Here is a 20,800-nt window from a genome sequence, read left to right as displayed (position 1 = left end):
CATGGGAAGTTAGCCGCTGCTTTATATTTGTTACTATGTGTTGGAATTTGTTCAAAATTACAAATTACAAATGAAAAAAAAAAAAAGATAGTAAAAGGTGCATATTGATGATATCAAGATGATGCGTTTGTTCCTATTTTGGCTATCATATTTTTAATTCAAACGTTGCGACAAATTTCAAGGGTTGCGATGGTTACTGTTAAGAATTAATTCTTGATCACGTTGAAGTCCTTGACTAAAACCAAACATCCTGGATATTCATTGTTCTTAAAGTCCTGGATTAACCAAACATCCTGGACCTTCATTCGAAGGGCCGTTTCTTAATTATAGTTACATTTTGATCGAAACATGAAAAGGTGTTTCAATATCTGTAAATAATAGATAAAGCTTTGGAAGAACAACAACAACAACAACAACATCAATGACATAACAACCAACAATTCTCGAATTCTGAAAAATACATTGTTCAAGTTCTGTAGTATTCTTTGTTTTTGCTATACAAAGAATATAAGGCATGGAAAATCCTACAAGCTATTTGCATTTGAGAACCTGATAGCAATCTATAGAGGGTGCAAATATCGCTCAAGGATAGAGAATCATTTTTCGTGGTTCAAGCCAGTACCCTTTCGATATTATTTAATTTCTCCTTTCATCTCCATTTCCTCCTATATTAGAGTTTTTTGACCAACAATCTTAAGTGATATTTTTTGGAAAATAGAGATAGAAACTACACTGTCTACAATGAAATTGATGAATCATTAATACATGATTAAACTGATAGGTTTGACGGTACTGTTGGAGTACTGTTTTCTTAAACCCAAGGCACAACGGAAGTTTTAAATTTTTAGTTTCGACGCTCGAAACTTTCTTAGGACGTCGTATAAATTAAAATGTTCATATGGTGTTTAAAATTATTAACTTCGAGTATATAACGCTGGACAACAAGCTATTCCAGATTTTAAGCGGAAATAGTTCTTCTTGTATATTATTTCAAACGGATCTCCCTCATTTGATCTTCAAATAAAGTACATGATCGGAGACTCCATTTTTTGTTTGGATTGCACTAGAAATCACAAACAATTTCTGCGTTGAGACTAGAGCACACGAATTTCAGAAATTCGGAATCGGTGCGGTGGCGACGGGAGCTGATCAGCAAGGAAGAAGACTCTGGCCGTAATTTTTTTCTTTCAATTGATGATGGCCGAAACTCTTGAGGGGGAGAGGAAAGGATTTTTGTTTCTTGTTGTGTGTTGTGTATAATTGTAATGCGTTATCAACCTTAGATAATATATTTATTAAAATACACAAGTTCTATGTTGCTAGGATTCTTAATCCAAGTATTAGTAGGACTCTTAGTTTTCATTAATTAAAATTCTCATATTAATATTATATAATGTATTGATTAACTTTTGATAATGTTTGATATATTTATCTTATATACACATCTTTATATCTTCATATAAAATATATGTGTACGTTTACTAATACATCTACACATGCACATATAATATATGCATAAACATATTAATTAAAATCAAATAATTATTATATGTGCATGTGTAGATATACTTTAAATTTCTTTAATTAACTTATTAGTTAATTAATTCAAAACTCCTCTAGAATATTTTATGAGAATTTTGTTCATATTAATAGTCACTACAACTAATACTATTATTTAATTAGTAAAGTCCAAATTCACTAAATAAATAATTGTGAACTCATTATAACCTCGATCGACGATTTGTTATGATCGAATCAAGGATACAAATCTTGTTCATGTAACGAATATCGAAAATTTCGAAGATCTAAATTTTTCCTAATCCGTTTTGACTGCTACCAGGCAGTCCACTGTCATGTCCTTACTCAAATAGTAGTTAAGCTAACTTTCATTTCTTTCATCCTATGGAATCAATTTATAAACTCCTTTATAAGTAGTCTATTTGATCTCCATCAAACTGCAGCTGCAAAATTCAACTCTTTGAACTTTGTATATCTCAACGAGAATACAGAATTCGATACTTGTTTGACCGTGATTGAAACATCTACTGCTTAAAATTCTATTGAACTATTTTTTTAAAAAAGATATGACCGAAAATACACACGCTCATAAATATTTAAATGAGTAAATCATGCGATTTAAAATTCATCCAATCACTGACTAAAAATAACTGCAGTTACACAAAATCTTAGAATGTGACATCAACGGAAATCAAAAACATTTGAAACTACTGTTTAAAAAACCCTGACTCCTAAACATAATATGCGGAAAAGTGCAAGGTTCTCGGGTTATCATGTGCACCCTCAGCTCCGCCTACTCAGTTTTCAGCGCCTCCAGTCTCCACCTCCTCATGATCACTCGCATCAATCACATCTAGTGAGTCTAAAGGCTCAACACTCCTGAACCATAATAACAAGTATATATACATATCAAGCAACAGTGAAAAATACTGTAATTAACATAAGTTTCATGATCTTCAAATGTATTAACATAAGTGTAAACATATTCTTTCAAATTATGTCATATCGTATCAACATATACGTGTTCATTTTTCCTTATTGAATTCAGATAATTAGTTGTGACTTTCGTATCATCTCTAAGTCGATGGATCCATCTATGTATAACCGCAGTGCCCGATGACGGGGACATCAGTGACAATTTTACCCATCCACTGAGCCTTGGCCTTACATGTTCATGTTCGTGTTCGTGTTCATATTAATCACAACCAACTCACTTCCTTCAAAAACATGTCGTCATATTCATCACTTATAAAACTCATGAATATACATACATTTTCCTAAAATCAAGCATGCAACGTGTTTCTAACATTAACATAAAAATCTATGTTCAATATCCACATATACATGTTAAAAATGCATGAACATATGTCAGGGCACAGCCAAGACTGCTGACATGCTCAGCTGCAAAAATGACATGTTCCCAATCACACTTATCGCACGCATTACAAGCATAATTGTAACCATTTCTTAGACGTAAACTCGAGCTCAAACCTTAGCTTCTATAATTCGTTTAAAAATTAGACTGGAGTCCCCGTTTTAGTCCAAACGTAACTAAACTTAAACCATATTTCAAAAGCTCCTAACCAAACGCAATATGACCCAATTAAACTGTCAATAACCTTGAACATACTATCATATCAACACCCAAAACCAACCATGCTCATCAAAATCAAATACTCCCAAGTTCAGGACTAGCGCCTAGGTGTTGGCTGAGTAGCGTTGCCGAGCTAGTAAGCGGCTAGGCGCCATGCATCAGTGTTGCGGTGCTACAAGAGCCGATGCTCGAGCGCTGCGGCGTTAATCCTGTGGGAAAAAAACCCCAATTTTCCACTTCGAAGCCAAGCCATCTTACGCTCACCCGGTCCGGACTAGGCTCGAACCAACCCATCGTAGACCACAACCAAACCTTCCGACATTGCCGTAGCCATGACCTTCAACCCCATGCCCTTGAATACACGTGACCTACCCAAACTCTCCAAAACCGAGCCACAAACACATGAATCGATCGGTTCTTCCTCAAAATTGCATCGACCTTAAGAGAAGCACATACGTCCCAACATATCTACTATCAGATCACTCATAAACCTCGAGTCATGGCAGCCCCTTCAACATAAGTCAAGAAACGTGAGAAGCATGACAATAAAAATGCTTATTATAGTGTAGAATTCAAGTAAAACTGATGTGTAACATTATAACCACAATATATAATGCAAATACATTTCAAAACACATATTACGATGTGATCAATGCAAAAATAAAGGAATCGGGTGTGTGCCTTAATGAAGAAATATATGCAAAACGATGACCAACGGAGCGAGGGACTAACATCGAAGGACGGGGCGATGTTTCTACCGAATTTTCTTGCAAAAATGTGAACAAAAGCTGCTGGAAATTCTGAGAGAGGAGGGCGGCCAAGAGGATAGTGAGGGATTAGGGTTTGGGGCGAATACAAGCAATAATAATAATAGGATTTTTGGGCTTTAGTTTAAAAGTGAAAATGTGAAGGATTCAAGGCCCAAAATATAATAAAATAGGCATGCCAAGCCCAATAGCACCCTCGTAAAATATTTCGTTCAAATTCGATTTCAAAAATATTACCCGAACCCTCAAAAAGTCCTTCGCTTTGCTCAAAATCGTCTACCAGTTAAAAATGCGGTTCAACACATAGGAATACTGTAAAGGGCCATTTTCAAAATTTTCATAACACATACACCATATATTAAATAATTAAAATAATTATTTAATAAAAAAATTTGCCTCAAACTGTCCCCGATCTTCGTTCCTCGTTCGAGCGTGAAATACTGTTAAAGCCTTATAACATGCAATCTTAATGAACTATGAACTCATATTCATGTCATAAACATGCATTTAAAAATCATTAAATAAGAAGTTTAATAAAACTCTAGATTTGCAAGCAGTCAAGTTACGTCGTTTGAATTTCTAGACCTTACACTGATACAGCTAGTCGTGGGTTCACGTCTTCATGTGATTCATAACAACATTTATTATTATTTGGGCTTATCCTAATTAGCCTCATTCTTTTCATCAACACCTTGATAAAGAATGTCATAACTCATTTTTGGTTGCAACCATCGGATCATGATAAAATCGTTTAATAGCATCGCCACATGATCCCCTAGGTATCGCCGATAGTTCCTGCAAGAACCTCAAGTTATGGTTAGCGTATAGTACGGTCCCTTCAACTCATATATTCAGATGGAATTTGCAACCATTGGTATATCGAGAGTTGCATATGAATTCGATAATCATATGACGATCTTTGACTAATAATAATGACATAGTATGTGTATTTGAAGGAAAACTTTCCAAAATGCACGTCTTACTTTGGTAAAATATTCTTCGCATTATTAACTCATCAGATCACATAAGATATCTTCACTCGTAGACAAACGGTGAATCCCAGACTACAATGCATTTCTTCTACGTATTTCTAAACTATACTCAACATCGCCACCTGATGACCCCTCAATGGAGTCAGTAACGGATTAAAATGCATGCTAATACATAGAGCCTCTACGTTGTCTTGGGTCTAAGAACTAATGGTATACATCCATAACCGCGGACTATTCCATTCGATTAGTGATAAGCACTTGGACAGTCCGAGGGAAGGTTGTTCAGTGAATCATCAAATGATCATTCATCTGTATGAATAGACATATCTATGACCCTGCCAATGAAACATGACGTTTATATCACAAATGCTAGTCTCGAGCTCAAGCAAATTTTTTATCCAAATTTTAGGTGGCTGATTCGACTAAGAACTTGTTTAGAATATATGATACACTTTCTAATGAGTTTCATGGTCTTACGTTGAGAGGTAGACCTCATGGCACCTATTATTTATTCAAAGACTTTATCCATGTAGCTTGCATAGATATACATATAAAATAAATGTCATAATTGGATAAAATAATATATTATTAAAATAAAGAATGTTTTTACATTAAAGTCAATAAAGTTCAAGCAACAAGTTGGATCGCTGGACGCCTTCAGTTACGACCTCTCAGTTGCGTCAATTCAGTTTGGTTCTTCAGTTTTTTTACGGATTTGTTTGTCAAACTCCGAAACTTATAAATTCCAACAAAAACCACAAATGTGGCATTCATAAAAGCAAAACCCACAGATGTGACACTCGTCAAAGCCCACCAGATCGGCACTATCTAAGTCTACGAATATGACATTCACATAAATAAAGCCCACAAATGTAGCATTCATCCGAAAATCCGACCACTAGCTCGGCACTGTGTAAGTCCACGAAAATGACATTCATAAAAACAAACTCCACAAGAGTGGCATTCACCCGAAAGCCCGACCCTCTGCTCGATACTATGTAAGTCGACGAATGTGGCATTCATAAAAACAAAGCACACGAATGTGGCATTCACCAAAAGCTCAACAACATTAATGGGATTCTTAGTCTATGGATATTTATTTGAGCTCAAACTCTCTTAGGTGGGCGTTGATGATAATCTATTTTAAGTCTGTCTTCCGACCAACTCAGATAATGGGCATGTAAGTTTATTACTTGATCAATTTTAGTTTTAAGTCAAAAGGGCCGGAAAACCATCTATCCTGAGTTATTATCTCATTACTTTCCCAAATATGTTTTCAAGTTTATATGAGCCCAAATAGCCATCCAGCTCGGGTTTCTTATGCCATTACTTAGCCAAAGGTGGCTTCAAGGTTAGAAGTGCTCGGAATGACAATCTTGCTCGGTTCTTATGTATTGGCCAAATTATTGGTTTTAAGTCGCATATGTTCAGGTTCTTACTTTTTTACTTGATTGAATTCTTGGTTGTAAATTATGTGTCTGGGTGGCAGTCCTGATTAAGCTTTAGTAAGATTACCTAGAAATATTAATAAGATAAGGACAATATTACAATCATAAAACGATTGGCCATTTATAAAATCAAAATTGTTACTACAATTCTGAATCCAATAAGCTGAACATGGCATACAAAAAAAATTTTAAACTAAGGGCTTTGAGGGTTGAGGTCGTCCGCATCTTGTTCTTCCTGCCCGGACACCTCACCCTCTTCGAGTATATCTTCAAGGGCCTTCTCTGAATCCAGAAATGAGGCCGGGTGCTCGGCCTCATAATAGCCATTTACCCCGAAAAAGGACAAGAAACCCTTGAACCCCTCTTCAAAGAAGACCACAAACCTTCTAGTGCAGAGTCTCTCAAAGTTTGAGGATTTAATGAACTCTTCCTTTTTCAGAGCCTATGTGGCCTCGACCTCCTCTTCATGCTTCCGGGCTTCATCCATGAAGCATTGAATCCTCAGCTCGGCCTTCTTGAAGTTGTCTTGAGCCCTCTCTAGCTCACACCAGAGGGTATGAAGCTCATCATCATGCTCCGACTTGATGTCCTGCAAGTTGTCTTGAGCACTCTCTAGCTCATCATCATCATCAAGTTGTCTTGAGCACTCTCTAGCTCACATCGGAGGGTATCGTCCATGCCCTTTGCATTGGCCTAGGCTGCGGTTCGAGGCTTTTGGGATCGGAGTGTGTAGTCCCCGGCCCAAGCAATGGCCCGACAAAAAGAGATACAAGTTAGCATTAGAAGACCACAAAGAGGGACAACATAAATAATAATTAAGGATAGAGGGTTACTTGCGTAAGCCTGAGGACAATTGAATCTTCAATCAAGGAGTCCGAGGCTGATTGAAGGATCCCCAGGTTCGCAAACAAGACTAAATTATGGACCAAACAAAGACCTGGGCCCTTTGGGTTTGGCTAGAAAGGATATGTCTGGGTTACGGGTGGGTGGCCGGCCTCCTCCAGAATCACAAGATCGGGCATAGAATAAGCCTAACCCATTTTGATTTTGCCCTTGGAAGGGACGGACAGCTCGAGCTCAAAGTCTGTGGGCCCGAGCTCAACCCTTACTTCTTATTGGAGGACATTTTCTTGGAAGGATGGGGAGGGATGGGCTTGGCCGCAACATCATCAGTAGAGGGCCCAACCTTTTTTCTCTTCAATTTGGCCATTTATGCTTTCATCTCGGCCTTCATCATGCAGTCAACTCCATGTAGAGCACATAAGAATACGGGTCGAGAAAGTAAAAGAAATTAAAATAAAAGGGTCGGAGGACCTTAAATATGTTTGCAGAACCCGAATTACAGAGCATGTCATCATATACTAAGCTCTCAATATTAAAATACTTGATACTCATGGAGGCTAAAAAGTTCTTGAATTCATGATTCGGCTCGGCTAATTTCTCGGGAAAGGTAAAGTTCATAAACCAGTCCATGTTACAGCACAGTGGCTTGGTGGATTTAACAAAAAAACATTTGTTGTGGGAGTCTGTCTTCCCTTTCAAAAATTGATGCTCGGGATGGATGGACAAGTAAAAAGGCCCGAGGCAGTTTTTTTATTTAAATAAATTTTAATAAATTCCCGATCCCTATTAGAACCTTGAAACACCTAAATAAAACACCTAAATCTAGGAGTGAACTAATGGAATTAAGGCTTAGCTAGCTCGGACATATTTGGAAATAATCACAGGTGGTTTGGATGAGTTTGGGCACTAGAAATATAAGGCCAATTTCTACCTGATCTACATAAAAAGTATGTAATCCCTCGGGGGGTTGATGAGCTTGGTTCGTCCGACCAAGGATGCATACTTTATATCTATGGGGTATGCCAGCCCCCTCTCTAATAGCTGGCCCTAATTCATGATCTAAGTAGGAAGACAAGAATCTATACTAGGGCTGGCCCTTTTCTTTAAATTTGACCTCATTGACCCTTAATTACTTCAGTATTTTAGATTTTTAAGCTCTGGTTTCCAGAGGACGTGGCCTTAGAACTTCTTCTAAGGGTATAGATGGTTCAAGCTCCGTTGTTTGAGACTCGAGATCATCTAAATAATCTAGAAATTCCTGAACATAGGATTCATCGGGAGAAGACATGTTTATACCTAGACTTGATCAAAACAAACTTACTGAAAGGGATCAGATGGTAAATGGTCTAGCGTACGAAATGCTAGTCAGGAAAGTTCCCAAAAATTTGACAGGGTAACAGCTCGGAAAGAAATAAAGATGAAAATGGAAAGGTAGAAGCTCCTATTTATAACCGAAATAGGGTCTCCTCAACCGTCCATCATGATGCAATCAAGGGCCCAGATCTTGTCGGGTAGCTGTACAAACGCCTCAAGAACCGGGCTGTTAGAGAATCTCGGCCGTTCTTCATGAATGGTTCAGATCCACATCTAGACCATACAAAATGCCATCTAAAATCCAACAAACAAGCAACAAATACAAAGTGGTTGAACAAGAAGGGTTCGGGATCCGACTAGACTCTTTAGTCTAAACTTCATTATTCTTTTAGACTAAAAAGAGGTGGTACTATTGATGCCCCTAAAATTGCTACGTTTGGACGGATCCAAGCCCATTCCAGAATTGACCTTAGCCCAATAAGACCCATGCTTCATTGTGTATCAAGGGCCTGGCTACCCTGCCCAGAAGTCCGAATCCATATGTTGGGGCCCATGAATCTCTAATAGAATTGATCTCCCCAGCACTGTTTACTAGAGGTCCGAGCCCACTAATGTGGCTGGGAATCCGAGCTCTAACTCATTTAGGGAATATGAAGACATCTTCGTTGATAAATGAGAAACTCAGATAAATACGGGATCCGATCAAATCTCATCGAGATAAGACAAGTGTCCTAGCCGCCATCAAGAGTCCTAACTGTTGTGGTCACTGAGTCCTACCGCATGATGTTTCTTATCTTAGGTAGAGTTCTATCTTAACAATAATTCTACTTTTATAAGGTAACTAACCCTTTCTGCTTCTAAAAATAACAGATGTTGGCTACGATTTTACTCACTCACATTCTTTTTCTCACTTAGCACTGCTATATCTCATTCTTAAGTTTTCTCTCTGGACTGACTTATGCATCGAAGGGTCAAGTTTTAAAACTCTACGGCACCCCTAACCATATTTTTGTCTATGCAGAACATAGAGTACCAACCTAATCCTGTAACGCCCCGAAAATTTAATAGTACACGTAAAATCAAACATGATGTATTTATATTATTTTAAATTATGCATGCACCATATTTTAATTGTTATAAATATATTTATGCAATTACATATTATTTTATTCATGTATATATTTAATTGTATTATTTGAGTTCCAATTTTTCAGTCAAATACACGAGATCGGACCGGGGATAGGATATTTGAGATATTTATTTTTTAGCCAAATTCATTGCCCAAAATTATTTAGTTATGGAGTATTTTATTTTATGACAATTAGTATTTTATTTTCCCTTAATTGTTGTGAAACTTTTGTAAATTTAGGAATATTTTATATATCAGTTTTCAAGTCTCGAGTAGTCTAAAATTTTATTTGCACTACACCATATATTGATTAATTAGTTTAAACCTAATCAATATATTTAAATTATCCCTAGAATACCCTAAATCCATCCCACTTGCCTCAAATTTCAAGACTTTGGCCAAGTCTTCTCCGGAAAAAACTTCACATGCCCATCAATTTTCATCCATTTCCCCTCATTAATTCCCTTCTCTCCTCAAGTGTTCTTGAGCTCCATTTCCATCGGTTCTACCATTTGAGAATAGCAAGAAGCTCCAAATTTCTTCCTCGTGTCCGAATCGTCGAGATTTGCGAGATTCTCTATGTTTCAAGATCAAAGGCATGTATATTACGTTTCTTTTCTCATCAATCAAGTAATAATATGTATTTTCAAGAATTCATGTTTGTGATAAACATTTTCATGCAAGTATGTTCATGTCAAGATTATACACTTCTTTCTCATGTTTTCATGTTGTAGGCGACGTTGGATGATTCCGGGCTAACATGGCTGCTTATGATCATGTTCATATATGTATTAGACCCATATTGGTATGTTGGTTGAGGATTTATAGCACTTGGGTGGTAACAGTTGATAGCATGAGTTCATTGTACAACGGATTTCTGGGTATATATTTTACTTTCATTGCTTCGAAAACTGGTATCAATATGTTTATTTTCTGAAAAACTTTTCAACATAAAAGTTGTAGTTCGTCATGTTATCTTCGTTTCAATACCAAATTCGTAATTTTTGAATAAGAAGTGAGGGAGATATGATTTTTCTTGCAAAACCGCACAATTTGTTCGAAGAATATTTTTGACAACAAATTCTTGAAATCCGATCTTTTGTATTTTAAATTCTAGTATCTATTCGTCCATTTTCAGAAAATTCTTTCAACACAAAAACTGTAGTTTATTGTGTTATCTTCGATTTGATACCAAATTCCTAATTTTTCGACAAGAAACAAAAGAGTTATGATTTTTCTCGTAAAACCGCTCAAGCTGTCTTAATTGTGCGAGAATATCTTTGTTCACGTTTTTTGTGTGTGTTCGGGTTTGAGATCATTTCCTGAGTGGTTTTGAGAAATGTCATGGTCTTAATAAGTGTCTCAGGGTCGAGTCTAAGTTTTTGTTTGAGGTTGATTCGAGTCGATTTGTTTTTAGAAATTTTATTGTTTCCGTAAGCTGTAAAGTGTCATTTCTTGATATTGGCTAGAGACATAAGATTTCTTATTTTATTTTGGGTTGTTCGAAAGTGTTTTGGTCATGGTTTGGGTTTTTGGACAGTAAGTTAACATTTTGTTTAAGGTTGATTCGAGTATCGAGTCAATTGGTAGATCCTAAGTCGTCGAATGAATTTTGGAGTTACACGTATACGATTTGGGACTAGTTTTGAGTTGTAGGTCAAGTTCAATTGCCGCGAACCTGGGAACAATCCAACGAAGTCTACAAAGTTTGTAAGTATGATATCAGGTATGATGTGTCTTAAAAGTATATTTTTGAGATATTGAACTGTTTTGTGGCCACTTATTTTACGGGTTTGGAATCCGGGTATCGTGACCGGTGAACACTCCAAAATACGGGTTAGGAACCCAGAGTACACGTATCTGGCGAACTATCCAACAGATTCAGTTATATATGTTATGATTGGACATCCAGACCCAGAACTTGGATGATCTTTGCAGGCTTAGTACTATGGTATAGTGTATAGTTTGATAAAAAGATTCATGTGTGCCACAATTCGAAAAGCAGATCTCAATATTATGAACAATATATTCCAGCCTCACATAGTTTCATGCCAGTTATGTTCTCGTCATATTATGACATATTTATGTTGAGACTACAGTTTGTTCTCAAGAAATTATTTTCATGTATAGAAGCCAAGTCATACATGTTTATTTATTCATGTTCAAGTTACTTTGTATCAGATATGTTAAAATCACATGATTATTTTTACGTATTATTTGTTATCCACGTATATGTATGTTGAGTCTTTAGATTCACTATACTTGATTGATGATGTTGTTGATGAGGAGGCTAGGGGCGATGATCAGTGAGTGGTGTCGGACTGTGGCAGTTGAAAACCCGAGGGCCGCCAGTGTTGTATTTATTTATGAATTTTATAAACTTGAATTTGCAGTACTCTGATATTATTAAACTGGGTTGTGTATTGAAAAAAATATTATTTATGTTGCATGATGTATTTTATTTTTAGTAACGACTCGAGTTTGTATTAATAAGAAAATTTTTATTTCTTCCACAAATTTTTTTTAAAAAAAGAAAAGTCTGGGTCGTTACAAATCCACTCAGCTACGAAGATTTGAATATCCGATGTCCAGACAGTACCCGAGATAAAATTCTGGTACCATTAAAGTGAATTATTCCTTTTCCAAAATCAATACTTACCTTGACCTCATATTTTTAGGCCTATAGCCCAACCAAATCCACATAATTTAAATTTATAGGTGATTTGTTATTTAACTCCGGGGGTTGATATTATTCACCAGATTCCAATTGGAAGAGCAACAGAGGCAGAAACTTTGTTGTGATATTATGATAAAAATGAGGATTATTCGATTCGTTCAAGGTACAAAGTAGCAATGGATTTTGATTGGGATTCTGGTAGCGAGCCTAAAACACATTCTCAAAAGTGTTTTTGACGTTTTTATGGAGAGATCACGTGCCAAACAAGTTAAAGATTAAGATTTTTGATGTCCGAATCAAACTGTAACCGGTTCTTGATCGAATCGTGTGGGGACCCGGACGCTAATCATGTTCTTAATCGTCATTGGGACTAATTAATCAATTATAATAAACAGGGTCTAAATTTTTATTTTTTTTTAAAATATAATATCAAATGCGGAACGTAATGGAATCACTCTACTATACATATCAGTATAAAAGTAAAGTACAAGTCTTGTACTATATACAATCATTTACAAACTAAGGTTCAACTACTAAATATCAAGTGTTCAACCCTATCTCAGATCAAGTCCGTAGTCTCCACTCTAATCACGATTTCTCTCTTCATCTCCTCGACCCTGAACCTGTCCCACCTGTTGTCATGCACACATACAAACACGACAACAGCCGGATAACTCCGGTGAGAATAAATCCCAGTATAAATTAACGAAACATGCAATCATATAATTAATATAAAGTATGAAGCAGATATCAGATATATATCAAAATCTGAAACATAATTAATATCAAACTATCAANCACTTCTGTCACAAGATTACTCGTCTAATACTCGCCTATAACATGCTTCCTATAAATCAATAGAAACAAGCATATCAATTCAAATCAAGGCATCTAATAACAATCAGTATGTGATTTAGGGAAACTCAAGTATGTCCTACTCAAGTCGATCTCCCAATACCACATTGACTTATACCTTTCGTTCGTAGTCTCGGTCTGAAGCAATATCAGTTCTGAACTCAAGACTGTCTCTGTAAATCTAAAACGATATATCGAGAATCATAATATCAATATTTCATTCTCAAATCAACACTGAATCTGATTAATTTGAATTAATTCAAATCAACGGCATAACGGCACAATCCCGATATCTCCGTCAATACAATATCACCAGATATCAATTACAAATCAGAACCCATATCCATTACATTTTGTAACCAACCCATAACTCAAATCAATTCAATTCCCCAATATAATCAGAAAATCATAATAATTCCATAATCAATCCGTTTTCTGATCTGACTTCGATTCTACGGTGTCTCGTATATCAAGAACATCATATATGTATTATATTCAATTCCATCAATATCATAATTTCAAATGATAATAAAACTCAATGAAACTTACGTCCAGTTGTAGCTCGTGTCGAGAGGAGTACGGTACCGTGTCCGGATTTAAATTCTGATAGCCAGAGCTTGAATAATCGAATTTCCACAATTCAAGAAGACTTCGAGGATTTCTGGAAATGGAGGTCACGATCTTGGCTGGAATTTGTCAAGGAATGCAAGATTTATATCATGTATTGCATGGTGGTGACAAGTGTCACTCAAGTGCTAATTGCACTTTAGCCCCTGAAATCTTCACTATTTGCAATTCAGCCCTCAAAACTCTTTTTAATTCCATTTCAATCCTAATTAATTACAAAAACGGTGGAATCTAATTCATCATTCCAAAATTCGTAAATTAAATAATCTCGGATTAAAGTGATATAATCTCGGGCCTTACAATTCTCCCCCTCTGAGACATGATTTCGTCCTCGAAATCTCAAGCAATCATATCACAGGCAATCAAATCAGAAATAACAGAAACTAAAATAGTAAACTCACATCAGTGGAATAACTCTGGGAATTCCTGTCTCATATCTGATTCAGTCTCCCAAGTAGCTTCTTCAATGCCATGACGAGTCCACTGGACTTTCACAAGTGGGATGGTCTTCGTTTTGAGTTGCTTTTCTTTACGATCAATAATCTGAATCGGTTTCTCAATATAACTCAGAGACTCATCAAGCTCAGCCTCGTCTGGCTGGATAATATGGGAATCATCGGGGAGATATTTCCGCAACATAGATACATGAAAGACATCATGTATTCCAGATAGAGAATGCGGTAATACGAGTCGATAGGCACGATCTCCTATCTTCTCGAGAATTTCATACGGCCCAACATAACGTGGAGACAGCTTCTCTTTCTTGCCAAATCTGACAACTCCTCTGAGAGGTGAAATCTTCAAGAATACTCGGTCTCCTGCCTCAAATACCAACGGTCTACGTCGAACATTGGCATATTTGGCCTGTCTGTCTTGAGCTGTCTTCATTCTCTTCTGAATCAGCTTTACCTTTTCAGTCATTTCTCTGATCATGTCAGGTCCAATCTCAGGAACCTCAGAGATGTCGTCCCAATATAGAGGGGATCTGCACATCTTTCCGTACAAAGCCTCAAAAGGAGCCATTTCAATACTCGTCTGATAACTATTGTTGTACGAGAACTCACAAAGTGGCAATGCCTCCTGCCATCCAGTACTAAAATCAAGTACTACAGCTCTCAGCATATCCTCCAAAGTCTGTATCGTCCGTTCTGACTGTCCGTCAGTCTGGGGATGATATGCGGTACTCCGATATAACTTCGTACCTAGAGCCTGCTGCAAACTCTGCCAAAAGTGCGATGTAAACCGAGGATCACGGTCTGAGACAATCGACTTCGGCACTCCGTGTAATCTGACCACTCCCTTGACATAGATCTCAGCCATCCGGTCATATCTGTACGTCATCTTGTACGGAATAAAACAAGCAGATTTGGTCAGTCTGTCAATCTCAACCCAAATCGCATCAGAACCTTTGGAGGAACGCGGTAACTGTGTCACGAAATCCATGGAAATGTGATCTCATTTCCATTCAGGAATAAACTCTGCAATAGTCCTCCGGGTTTCTTTCTTTCAGCCTTCACATGTTTGCAATTCAGACATTTGGCTACAAATTCAGCAATATCAGTCTTCATTTGTTTCCACCAAAACTGTCTTTTCAGGTCGTTATACATTTTTCTGCCCCCAGGATGAATGCTAAAACGACTGCTGTGCGCTTCTGTCAATATCTGCTGTCTCAAATCCGAAACATCTGGCACAACAAGACGATTTTCACATACATGTACGCTATCACGTACCTGATATTCTGACTGATGACCTGATCTGACCATCTCAATCGATTTCTGCACTTTCTGATCAACTTTCTGAGCCGCTTTAATCATCAAAATCAGCTCTGGTTCAGCTTGAATAGCATACAGTCGCAATGGTCTACAATCTGTCTCAAATACCAATCCCGACAAACAGCAATTTTCAATCAAATTGGAAACACCTATCATCGATAAGGATAAAGAACATACCTTACGACTCAGTGCATCAGCTGATGCATTCGATTTTCCTGGATAGTACTTGATTTCACAATCAAAATCTTTAAGCAAATCAAGCCATCTTCGCTGTCTCATATTCAACTCAGACTGTGAAAACAGATATTTCAAGCTTTTATGATCAGCATAAATTTCAAATTTTTCACCGTAGAGGTAGTGTCGCCATATCTTCAAAGCAAATACAATTGCTGCCAATTCAAGATCATGAATTGGGTAGCGAGTCTCATGTGGCTTCAGCTGTCTCGAGGCATAAGCAATCACATGCCCTCGTTGCATCAACATACAACCGAAACTTCTGTGAGAAGCGTCACAATAAACAACAAATCCACCAGTCCCTGAGGGGATAGTCAGTATCGGTGCACTGGTCAATCTTTTCTTCAACTCAAGGAAACTGGTCTCACACTCCTCAGACCACACAAACGGAGCATTCTTCTGAGTCAACTGTGTAATCGGTATGGCAATGAATCGTCTATAATATCCTGCCAAACCCAAAAAGCTACGTATTTCTGGTACAGATGTCGGTCTCGGCCAACTGATCACGGCTTCAACATTGCTGGGATCAACTGATATACCATCTCTGGATATGATATGACCCAGAAATACTACCTGTCTCAACCAGAACTCACATTTCGACAGTTTAGCATACAGTTTCTCAGTTCTCAGAATTCTCAAAACAATCCTCAAATGCTCAGCATGCTTAATCATATTCTTTGAATAAATCAAAATATCATCAATGAATATGATAACAAAATCATCCAAATATATCTGAAACACACGGTTCATCAAATCCATAAATACAGCTGGAGCGTTAGTCAAACCGAATGGCATGACAATAAACTCGTAGTGTCCATACCTGGTTCTGAACGCTGTCTTCGAGATATCAGAATCCCTGACTCTCAGCTGATGATATCCAGATCTCAGATCGATCTTGGAATATACAGAAGATCCCTGCAACTGATCAAATAAATTATCTATACGAGGCAATGGATATTTATTCTTTACCGTTGCTTTGTTCAGTTTCCGGTAGTCAATGCAGAGTCTCATTGAACCGTCTTTCTTTCGCACAAATAACACCGGAGCACCCCAAGGAGATACACTCGGTCTGATATATCCCTTGGCCAGTAAATCCTCCAACTGCTCTTTCAATTCTTTCAACTCAATCGGTGCCATTCTGTACGGAGCTCTAGAAATCGAAGCTGTTCCTGGCATCAACTCAATGCTGAAGTCTATCTCTCTAATCGGAGGTAATCCAGGAATCTCGTCGAGGAAGACATCAGCAAACTCACACACCACTGGCAAGTCCGCCAATGATGGACTCGATTTCAGTAAATCCACTGAATAAACAAGGAACCCATCCGCTCCTTTCTGCAACAATCGAGTCATAGACATAACAGATATCAAAGGAATTCTAGATCTAGAACCCTTACCATAAGATTTCCACTCCTCAGCCATCTCCGGTCTGAATCGAACAATCTTATGGAAACAATCAACTGTAGCTCTGTACTTGATCAACATATCGATACTGATAATGCAATCAAAATCAGACAACCCAAGCACAATACAGTCTAACTCAATCTCATGCCCGTCATACTGTAGCATACAAGATCTAACCGAAGTCACGGTTATCAAACCTTTCCCCAAAGGAGAAGAAACAGATACTACAGCAGATAATGACTCAACAGGCAATGAATGCATCAATGCAAATCTCTCAGACATAAATGTATGCGATGCACCAGTATCAATCAATAATATGCAGGATAACCAGAAATAAAACAGTTACCTGCCACAACAGCATCAGGTGCATCATGTGCCTGCTCCTCCGTCAAAGCAAAGACTCGGGCCTGCTGTCTTTGAGGCTGACTCACTGTCTGGCTACCTCCTGGCCTCTGCTGTGACTGGGTCCATGGTGATGGCTGAAAAGAATGGACAACAGATGGTCGTCTCCCGGTCTGAGCCACCGATCCAGATGACTCTGTTGCCTGGGATCCCTGGGCACCTCTCTGGGGACATACTCGGGCAAAATGTCCCTGCTGTCGGCATATACGACAAGAACCAGACACTCCTCTGCACTGCTCTGTGGAATGCTTCCCTCCACAAGTACTGCAATATGGTCCTGTATAGCTCTGACTCTGACCAGTCTGTCTCGTGCCACTGGAACTAGAAGAATTGCTGCCAGACTTCTTAAACTGTCTTCCTCTGGCTTTCAGATAGTCCTTCTTTCCACCACTGCTGCTACCACTCTCGAATCTGGGAGGGGGTTGCTGTGGTATCGGTGCTGTGGCAACATACGAAGCTCCTCTCTGCCTAATCAGGCCAGCTTCTGCTCCCTTTGCTCTGTTCAGGGCATCAGCAAAATCATTCGGTCGTCATGTGTTCACCAATGTAAATATCTCAGGATTCAAACCATTGATGAACTGATCAGCCACGGCTTCCTCATTTTCGGCTACGTGCGGAGCGAATCTCAATAGTGTAGAAAATTTAGACACATCTTCCTCAATATTCAGCGGTCCTTGTCTCAGATTCGCAAACTCAGCCCCTTTATCTTTTCTGTATGACACAGGGAAAAATCTCTGATAGAACTCGGTTTTGAAGACATTCCAGGTAATAGACGTACCTCTATGCTCCAATGCTCTCTTGGTCGTAATCCACCAATTCTTGGCAACATCATGTAATTGGTGTCCTATCAGTTTCACTCTCCGCTCATCAGTGTAGTTCAGTGAGTCAAATAGCATCTCTATGTCGTCCAACCAGCTTTCGCAATCAACCGCTGATTCAGTGCCTTTCAAAGTCGGCGGGTGAAAAGACTGAAATCTTTTCAGTAATGTCTCCATCGGAGTAGCTGTAACGTCCATCGGAGGATTTGAAGTACTGCCCTGTTCCGGAATTCGTCGGGGAGGCATATCTGATTATCAAAAAGATTAGTAACCCCAAACCACAATCTTGTTTCAGTCCTCCTCCGATCATCTTACTGCTGATTCAGAATCGGTGTTGATTCATACTCAATAATACACATTGCTATATCAAATCAGATAAATAAAGTAACATGTATTGTAAAGCAGTAAAACATGCTAGCAATCAAAATCAGGAAAGAAAACTCAATCTGCCCCACTCACTAGCTTTTACCTCAGTCTAAAGGATCTATCGCTCTGATATCACCTGTTGTGGGGACCCGGACGCTAATCATGTTCTTAATCATCATTGGGACTAATTAATCAATTATAATAAACAGGGTCTAAATTTTTTTTTTTAAAAATATAATATCAAATGCGGAGCGTAATGGAATCACTCTACTATACATATCAGTATAAAAGTAAAGTACAAGTCTTGTACTATATACAATCATTTACAAACTAAGGTTCAACTACTAAATATCAAGTGTTCAACCCTATCTCAGATCAAGTCCGTAGTCTCCAATCTAATCACGATTTCTCTCTTCATCTCCTCGACCCTGAACCTGTCCCACCTGTTGTCATGCACACATACAAACACGACAACAGCCGGATAACTCCGGTGAGAATAAATCCCAGTATAAATCAACGAAACATGCAATCATATAATTAATATAAAGTATGAAGCAGATATCAGATATATATCAAAATCTGAAACATAATTAATATCAAACTATCAATCATACTCGTAACTCCACGACTCAGACTAGACTCAATCCTAGTCTAGGGATCCCGGTTTTCAGACCNATCAATAGAAACAAGCATATCAATTCAAATCAAGGCATCTAATAACAATCAGTATGTGATTTAGGGAAACTCAAGTATGTCCTACTCAAGTCGATCTCCCAATACCACATTGACTTATACCTTTCGTTCGTAGTCTCGGTCTGAAGCAATATCAGTTCTGAACTCAAGACTGTCTCTGTAAATCTGAAACGATATATCGAGAATCATAATATCAATATTTCATTCTCAAATCAACACTGAATCTGATTAATCTGAATTAATTCAAATCAACGGCATAACGGCACAATCCCGATATCCCCGTCAATACAATATCACCAGATATCAATTACAAATCAGAACCCATATCCATTACATTTTGTAACCAACCCATAACTCAAATCTATTCAATTCCCCAATATAATCAGAAAATCATAATAATTCCATAATCAATCCGTTTTTTGATCTGACTTCGATTCTACGGTGTCTCGTATATCAAGAACATCATATATGTATTATATTCAATTCCATCAATATCATAATTTCAAATGATAATAAAACTCAATGAAACTTACGTCCCGTTGTAGCTCGTGTCGAGAGAAGTACGGTACCGTGTCCGGGTTTAAATTCTGATAGCCAGAGCTTGAATAATCGAATTTCCACAATTCAAGAAGACTTCGAGGATTTCTGGAAATGGAGGTCACGATCTTGGCTGGAATTTGTCAAGGAATGCAAGATTTATATCATGTATTGCATGGTGGTGACAAGTGTCACTCAAGTGCTAATTGAACTTTAGCCCTTGAAATCTTTACTATTTGCAATTCAGCCCTCAAAACTCTTTTTAATTCCATTTCAATCCTAATTAATTCCAAAAACGGTGGAATCTAATTCATCATTCCAAAATTCGTAAATTAAATAATCTCGGATTAAAGTGATATAATATCGGGCCTTACAAATCGGTTGAGCCAATAAGTCCGATTCTAAAACAATGCTCACAACTGACTATAAATGGTATTCTCAGATGTCAGCAAGCAACATGAAATTTTATGTGGAATCGACTGCTTTCATATCTCTAAGCTAATTAATACAATAATATATAATATAATAATTATATACATAATATTCTCATACGACGTACACCTATCGTGCACATTTATGTTAATATCGATGATATGTCACTCACCTATTGGTTGAATAATTTTTCTATGTTTTATCACATTCAATAGGTAAATGATACATTATCGATAACCACATAAGTATAGACAACAGACTTGGAGCATATCAAAACTTTAAATATGATTTATTTATTTTTGTAAATGATACATTATCGATAACCACATAAGTACAGAGAACAGACTTGGAGCATATCAAAACTTTATATATATATATATA

Source organism: Primulina huaijiensis, chromosome 2 (assembly GCF_012295235.1).
Source record: "Primulina huaijiensis isolate GDHJ02 chromosome 2, ASM1229523v2, whole genome shotgun sequence".
Classification (NCBI taxonomy): Eukaryota; Viridiplantae; Streptophyta; class Magnoliopsida; order Lamiales; family Gesneriaceae; genus Primulina; species Primulina huaijiensis.
Note: the sequence above shows the minus strand (reverse complement) of the source record.